The sequence below is a fragment of the Saimiri boliviensis genome, chromosome 2, assembly GCF_048565385.1.
Source record: "Saimiri boliviensis isolate mSaiBol1 chromosome 2, mSaiBol1.pri, whole genome shotgun sequence".
NCBI lineage: Eukaryota > Metazoa > Chordata > Mammalia > Primates > Cebidae > Saimiri > Saimiri boliviensis.
The window spans coordinates 110,512,007-110,521,080 of record NC_133450.1 but is presented as its reverse complement, the minus strand read 5'-3'; positions in this window follow the sequence as shown (position 1 = coordinate 110,521,080).

Below are 9,074 nucleotides of genomic sequence, written 5' to 3'. Positions count from 1 at the left end.
GTATTTGTATTATTTTCCGAGATACAGCTCAGGGTTGTATTTGTATTTTTGAAAATAACACAGCTTGGGGGTGTATTTGTATTATTTTCCAAGATAGAGCTATGGGTTCTTTTTGAATTTTTGAAAATAACACAGCTTGGGGGTGTATTTGTATTAATTTCCGAGATACAGCTCAGGGTTGTATTTGGATTTTGGAAAATAGCGCAGTTTGGGGGTGTATTTTTATTATTTTCCGAGATACAGCTAAGGGATTTATTTGTATTTTTGAAAATAAACGAGCTTGGGGGTGTATTTGTATTATTTTCCAAGATACAGCTAAGGGCTGTGTTTGTATTTTTGAAAATAACACCGCTTGGTGGTGTATTTGTATTATTTTCCGAGATACAGCTGTGGGTTGTATTTGTATTCTGGAAAATAACAGAGCTTGGGGGTGTATCTGTATTATTTTCCAAGTTACATCTAAGGGTTGTATTTGTATTTTTGAAAATAACACATCTTGGAGGTGTATTTGTATTATTTTCCGAGATACAGCTAAGGGTTGTATTTGTATTTTTGAAAATAACACAGCTTGGGGGTGTTTTTGTATTATTTTCCGAGATACAGCTAAGGTTTGTATTTCTATTTTTGAAAATAACACAGATTTTTGGTGTATTTGTATTATTTTCTGAGATACAGCTAATGGTTGTATTTGTATTATTGAAAAAAACAGAGCATGAGTGTGTATTTTTATTATTTTCTGAGATACAGCTAATGGTTGTATTTGTATTTTTGAAAATAACACAGCTTCGCGGTGCATTTGTATTATTTTCGGAGATACAGCTAAGGGTTGTATTTTTATTTTTGAAAATAACACAGCTTGGGGGTGAATTTGTATTATTTTCGGAGTTCCAGCTAAGAGTTGTATTTGCATTTTTGAAAATAACATATCTTGTGGGTGTACTTGTATTATTTTCCAAGATACAACTATCGGTTATATTTGTATTTTTGAAAATAACACAGCTTGGGGGTGTATTTGTTTTATTTTCCGAGACAAAGCTAAGGGTTATATTTGTATTTTTGAAAATAACACAGCTTGGGGGTGTATATGTATTATTTTCTGAGATACAGCTAAGGGTTGTATTTGTATTTTTGAAAATAACAGCTCTTGGGGATGTATTTGTATTATTTTCCGAGATACAGCTAAGGGTTGTATTGTATTTTTGAAAATTACGCAACTTGGCGACGTATTCGTAATATTTTCCGAGATACAGCTAACGGTAGTATATGTATTTTTGAAAATAACACAGCTTGTGGTTGTACTTGTATTATTTTCCGAGACACAGCTATGGGTTGTATTTGTATTTTTGAAAATAACACAGCTTGGGGGTGTATTTGCATTATTTTCCGAGATACAGCTAAGGGTTGTATTTTATTTTTGAAAATAACACAGGTTGGTGGTTTATTTGTATTATTTTCGGAGGTACAGCTAAGGGTTGTATTTGTATTATTCAAAATAATAGAGCATGGGGGTGTATGTGTCTTATTTTCCGAGATACAGCTAAGGATTGTATTTGTATTTTTGAAAATAACACAGCTTGGGGGTGTTTTTGTTTTATTTTCCGAGATACAGCTCTGGGTTGTATTTGTATTTTTGAAAATAACACAGCTTCGGGGTGTATTTGTATTATTTTCCGAGTTACAGCTCAGGCTTGTATTTGTATTTTTGAAAATAGCACCGCTTGGGGGTGTATTTATATTATTTTCCGAGATACAGCTAAGGATTTTATTTGTATTTTTGAAAATAACACAGCTTGGGGTTGTATTTGTATTATTTGCCGAGATACAGCTAAGGGTTTTATTTCTATTTTTGAAAATAACACAGCTTGTGGGTGTATTTGTATCATTTTCCGAGATACAGCTAAGGGTTGTATTTGTTTTATTGAAAATTACAGAGCTTGGGGGTGTATTTGTATTATTTTCCGAGATACAGCTAAGGGTTGTATTTGTATTTTTGAAAATAATACAACTTGGGGGTGTTTTTGTATTAGTTTCCGAGATACAGCTCAGGGATTTACATGTATTTTTGAAAATAACACAGCTTCGAGGTGTCTTTGTATAATTTTCCGAGTTAGAGCTCACGGTTGTATTTGTATTTTTGAAAATAACACAGCTTGTGGGTGTATTTGTATTATTTTCCGAGATACAGCTAAGGGTTGTATTTGTATTTTTGAAAATAACACAGATTGGGGGTGCATTTGTATTATTTTCTGAGATACAGTTATGGGTTGTATTTGTATTTTTGAAAATAACACAGCTTGGGGGTGTATTTGCATTATTTTCCGAGATACAGCTAAGGGTTGTATTTTATTTTTGAAAATAAGACAGTTTGGGGGTTTATTTGTATTATTTTCGGAGGTACAGCTAAGGGTTGTATTTTTATTATTCAAAATAATAGAGCTTGGGGGTGTATTTGTATTATTTTCCGAGATACAGCTAAGGGTTGTATTTGTGTTTTTAAAAATAACACAGCTTGGGGGTGTTTTTGTTTTATTTTCCGAGATACAGCTCAAGGTTGTATTTGTATTTTTGAAAATAACACAGCTTCGGGGTGTATTTGTATTATTTTCCGAGTTACTGCTCAGGCTTGTATTTGTATTTTTGAAAATAACACCGCTTGTGGGTGTATTTGTATTATTTTCTGAGATACAGCTAAGGGTTGTATTTGTATTTTTGAAAATAACACCACTTGGGGGTGTATTTATATTATTTTCTGAGATACAGCTAAGGATTGTGTTTGTATTTTTGAAAATAACACAGCTTGGGGTTGTATTTGTATTATTTGCCGAGATACAGCTAAGTGTTTTATTTCTATTTTTGAAAATAACACAGCTTGTGGGTGTATTTGTATCATTTTCCGAGATACAGCTAAGGGTTGTATTTGTTTTATTGAAAATTACAGAGCTTGGGGGTGTATTTGTATTATTTTCCGAGATACAGCTAAGGGTTGTATTTGTATTTTTGAAAATAGACAATTTAGATCCAAGATGGCTGATCACTAACAGCTCGGGATTGTTGCTCCCACTGAACGCGCAGAGAATGAGAGGACGCCACACCTTCACATGAATTCTTGTTGCTCACGCACCAGGAGATTCCCAGCGGAGGAGCCCCAAGGGTCGCCAGCGCGACTCTTGTGACCGGCGAGGCGGTTTTGCCGGCGCCTTGGAGCGACGGTTCTTGGTGCAGAGTCGGAAAAGCACCATCAATCTTAACGCCGCTGATTTTGTCGTTGCAGTGGGTTGCTCGGATTTCGGCGCTGAGAATCAGTAAGTTGGACGTCCACTCAGAAACCTAATTACAAAGACGGTGAATTCAAAGACCACAGATGGATAAATTTATAACGAAGGGAGGAAAGCGGCCAAAAAAGGCTGAGAATGCCCAAGATCGGAGCGCCTCTCCCTCAGCAGGGGATCACAGTTCCTCATCAGCAACGGAACAAGGCTTGATGGAGAACGAGTGTGTTCCAATTTCAGAAGCAGGCTTCAAAATGTGTATAATGAGAAACTTCTGTGAATTAAAAGAACTTGTTTTAACCCAATCTAAAGCAGCTAAGAACTTTGAAAAAAGATTTGACGAAATGTTAACAAGAATACACAATTTAGAGAGGAATATAAGTGAATTGATGGAGCTGAAAAACACAATAGGAGAACTTCGTGAAGTATGCACAAGTTTTAACAGCCGAATTGATCAAGCAGAAGAAAGGATATCAGAGGTCGAAGACCAACTCAATGAAATAAGAAGACAAGATTAGAGAAAAAAGGATACAAAGGAACGAGCAAAGTCTCCAAGAAATATGGGACTATGTGAAAAGACCTAATCTACGCTTGATAGGTGTACCTGAATGTGACGAAGAGAATGTATCCAAGCTGGAAAACACGCTTCAGGACATTATTCAGGAAAATTTTCCCAGCCTAGTAAGGCAGGATAATATTCAACTCCAGGTAATACAGAGAACACCACAGAGATATTCCTCAAGAAGAGCAACTCCAAGGCACATAATCGTCAGATTCACCAGGGTTGAAATGAAGGAGAAAATACTAAGGGCAGCCAGAGAGAAAGGTCAGGTTACCCACAAAGGGAAGCCTATCAGACTTACAGCAGATCTCTCAGCAGAAACCCTACAAGCCAGAAGAGAGTGGGGGCCAATATTCAACATCCTTCAAGAAAAGAACTTTCAACCCAGAATTTCACATCCAGCCAAACTAAGCTTCACATGTGAAGGAAAAATAAAGTTTTTTGTGAATAAGCAAGCACTCAGAGATTTCATCACCACCAGGCCTGCTTTACAAGAGCTTCTGAAAGAACCACTACACATATGAAAGGAACAAACAGTATCAGCCCTTCTAAAAAAATTATCAAAAAGAGCATCAATATAATGAAGAATTTACATCAACTAATGGACAAAATAGCCAGCTAATGGCAGTATTAAACTCACATATATTATTATTCATTCTAAATTTAAATTGACTAAATCCCCCAATCCAAAGACAGGCAACTTGAATAAAAAACTAAAACCCATCAGTATGCTGCATCCAGATCCATCTCACATTCGAGGATACACAAAGACTCCAAACAAGGGATGGACAAAGATTTACCAACCAAACAGAGAGCTAAAATAAATAAATAAAAAGCAGAAGTTACAATTAAGCAACAAAGATCAAAAGAAGCAAAGAAGGACATTATATAATGATAAAAGGATCAATTAAACAACAAGAAGAGCTAAAGATCCTAATTATATACGCAACCAATACAGGAATACGCAGACATACAAGACTTATAAAGAGACTTAGACTCCCACATAATAATAGTGGGAGACTTCAACATTAATATTAGACAGATCAATGAGACAAAATTAACAACGATATTCAGGACTTGAAAGCAGATCTGGAACAAGTAAATGTAATTAACATTTATAGAACTCTGCACTTTAAATATACAAAATATACACTCTTATCAGTACCACATCATATCAACTTAGAAGTTTAAAAGAAATCTTGGTTGGCTCCTTGTTTGCTATTTTCTTCCCTCATTTTCTTTCATGTCTCCATTATTAAGGACAATTATAGGCATACCCATATTTAGACTGCATTCTAGCCCGGGCAATAAAGCAATACCCCCATCCTCTCTCCTTCTTCCTCTTTCTCTTTCTTCCTCTTCTTTATTCTAAAAAAAAAAAAAAAAAAAAAATGACGACGATACATCCAGTGGGTCTGCTGCTTTCCACCAGCTGGAAAACACCCCATGTTCCTCCTACTGTGATCTTAGAACTTTCTATAGGTGGTTAAAAAAAAAAAAAAAAAAAAAAAAAAAAAAAAAAAAAAAATTAAAGTGCACAATTTAATGGGTTTTGATATATTCACAAAGTTGTATATCCATCATCCCTAATTCCAGAACATTTTCATCACCCCAAAAAGAAACACCATACCTGTTAGTAGTCACTTTTCATTTCCCATTACCCAGCCCCCAGCAGCTACTGATCCACCCTGTGTCACTGTTGAGGATTTACTCACTCTGGACATTTCATGTAAATTGAATTACACACGATGTGTCCTTTTTCCCTGACTTTCTTCACTAAGCATCATGTTTTCAAAAAAAAAAGAAAAAAAAAAAAAAATAATACAGCTTGGGGATGTTTTTGTATTAGTTTCCGAGATACAGTTCTGGGATTTACATGTATTTTTGAAAATAACACTGCTTGGGGGTGTCTTTGTATTATTTTCCGAGTTAGAGCTCAAGGTTGTATTTGTATTTTTGAAAATAACACAGCTTGTGGGTGTATTTGTATTATTTTCTGATACACAGCTAAGGGTTGTATTTGTATTTTTGAAAATAACACAGCTTGGGGGTGTATTTGTATTATTTTCCGAGATACAGCTATGGGTTGTATTTGTATTTTTGAAAATACCACAGCTTGGGGGTGTATTTCTATTATTATCCGAGATACAGCTCAGAGTTCTATTTGTATTTTGGAAAATAACACAGCTTGGGGGTGTATTTGTATTATTTTCCGAGATACAGCTAAGAGTTGTATTTGTATTTTTGAAAATAACACAGCTTAGGGGTTTATTTGTATTATTTTCTGAGATACAGCTAAGGGTTGTATTTGTATTTTTGAAAATAACACAGCTTGGGGGTGTTTTTGTATTATTTTCCGAGATACAGCTAAGGTTTGTATTTCTATTTTTGAAAATAACACAGATTTTGGGTGTATTTGTATTATTTTCTGAGATACAGCTAAGGGTTGTATTTGTATTATTGAAAAAAACAGAGCTTGAGGGTGTATTTTTATTATTTTCTGAGATACAGCTAAGGGTTGTATTTGCATTTTTGAAAATAACACAGCTTCGGAGTGCATTTGTATTATTTTCCGAGATACAGCTAAGGGTTGTATTTTTATTTTTGAAAATAACACAGCTTGGGGGTGAATTTGTATTATTTTCGGAGTTCCAGCTAAGAGTTGTATTTGTATTTTTGAAAATAACATATCTTGTGGGTGTACTTGTATTATTTTCCAAGATACAACTATCGGTTATATTTGTATTTTTGAAAATAACCCAGCTTTGGGGTGTATTTGTTTTATTTTCCGAGACAAAGCTAAGGGTTATATTTGTATTTTTGAAAATAACACAGGTTGGGGGTGTATATGTATTATTTTCTGAGATACAGCTAAGGGTTGTATTTGTATTTTTGAAAATAACCGCTCTTGGGGATGTATTTGTATTATTTTCCGAGATACAGCTAAGGGTTGTATTGTATTTTTGAAAATAACACAGGTTGGGGGTTTATTTGTATTGTTTTCGGAGGTACAGCTAAGGGTTTTATTTGTATTATTCAAAATAATAGAGCTTGGGGGTGTATGTGTATTATTTTCCGAGATACAGCTAAGGGTTGTATTTGTATTTTTGAAAATAACACAGCTTGGTGGTGTTTTTGTTTTGTTTTCCGAGATACAGCTCAGGGTTGTATTTGTATTTTGAAAATAACACAGCTTCGGGGTGTATTTGTATTATTTTCCGAGTTACAGCTCAGGCTTGTATTTGTATTTTTGAAAATAACACAGGTTGTGGGTGTATTGGTATTATTTTCCGAGATACGGCTAAGGGTTGTATTTGTATTTTTGAAAATAACACCGCTTGGGGGTGTATTTATATTATTTTCCGAGATACAGCTAAGGTTTGTATTTGTGTTTTTGAAAATAACACAGCTTGGGGGTGTACTGGTATTATTTTCCCAGATACAGCTTTGGGTTTTATTTTTATTTTGAAAATAACACAGCTTGGGGGTGTATTTCTATTATTTTCCGAGATACAGCTAAGGGTTTTATTTCTATTTTTAAAAATAACACAGCTTGGGGGTGTATTTGTATCATTTTCCGAGATACAGCTAAGGGTTGTATTTGTATTATTGAAAATAACAGAACCTGGGTGTGTATTTTTATTATTTTCCGAGATACAGCTGATGGTTGTGTTTGTATTTTTGAAAATAACGCAGATTTGGGGTGTACTTGTATTATTTTCTGAGATAAAGCTAATGGTTGTATTTGTATTTTTGAAAATAACACAGCTTGGGGGTGTATTTGTATTATTTTCCCAGATACAGATAAGGTTTGTATTTGTATTTTGGAAAATAACACAGCTTGCGGGTGTATTTGTATTATTTTCCGATATACAGCTAAGGGTTGTATTTGAACTTTTGAAAATAACACAACTTGTGGGTGTATTTGTATTATTTTCCGAGATACAGCTAAGGGTTGTATTTGTATTTTTGAAAATAACACAGCTTGGGGGTGTATTTGTATTATTTTCGCAGATACAGCTAAGGGTTGTATTTGTATTTTTGAAAATAACGCAGCTTGGGAGTGTATTTGTATTATATTCCGAAATACAGCTCAGGGTTGTATTTGTATTTTTGAAAATAACACAGCTCGGTGGTGTATTTGCATTATTTCTCAAGATACAGCTCAGGGTTGTATTTGTATTTTAGAAAATAAAACAGCTTTGGAATGTATTTGTATTATTTTCCAAGATACAGCTATGGGTTGTATTTGTATTTTTGAAAATAACGCAGCTTCGCGGTGTATTTGTATTATTTTCCAAGATAGAGCTCAGTGTTGTATTTGTATTTTGAAAAATAACACAGCTTGGGGGTGTATTTGTATTATTTTCCGGGATACAGCTAAGGGTTGTATTTGTTTTATTGAAAATTACAGAGCTTGGGGGTGTATTTGTATTATTTTCCGAGATACAGCTACGGGTTGTATTTGTATTTTTGAAAATAATACAGCTTGGGAGTGTTTTTGTATTAGTTGCCGAGATACAGCTCAGGGATTTACATGTATTTTTGAAAATAACACTGCTTGGGGGTGTCTTTGTATTATTTTCCGAGTTAGAGCTCACGGTTGTATTTGTATTTTTGAGAATAACACAGCTTGTGGGTGTATTTGTATTATTTTCCGAGATACAGGTAAGGGTTGTATTTGTATTTTTGAAAATAACACAGATTGGGGGTGCATTTGTATTATTTTCTGAGATACAGTTAGGGGTTGTATTTGTATTTTTGAAAATAACACAGCTTGGGGGTGTATTTGCATTATTATCCGAGATACAGCTCAAGGTTGTATTTGTATTTTTGAAAGTAACACAACTTGGGGGTGTATTTGTATTATTTTCCGAGACACAGCTAAGGGTTTTATTTGAATTTTTGAAAATAACACAGCTTGGGGGTGTATTTGTATTATTTTCCGAGATACAGCTAAGGGTTGTAATTTATTTTTGAAAATAACACAGCTTGGGGGTGTTTTTGTATTATTTTCCGAGATACAACTCAGGGTTGTATTTGTATTTTTGTAAATAACACAGCTTGGGGGTGTATTTGTATAATTTTCCGAGTTACACCTCAGGGTTGTATTTGTATTTTTGAAAATAACACAGCTTGGTATTGTATTTGTATTATTTTCCGAGATAAAGCTAAGGATTGTATTTGTATTTTTGAAAATATCAGAGTTTGGGGTTTTATTTGTATTATTTTCCGAGATACAG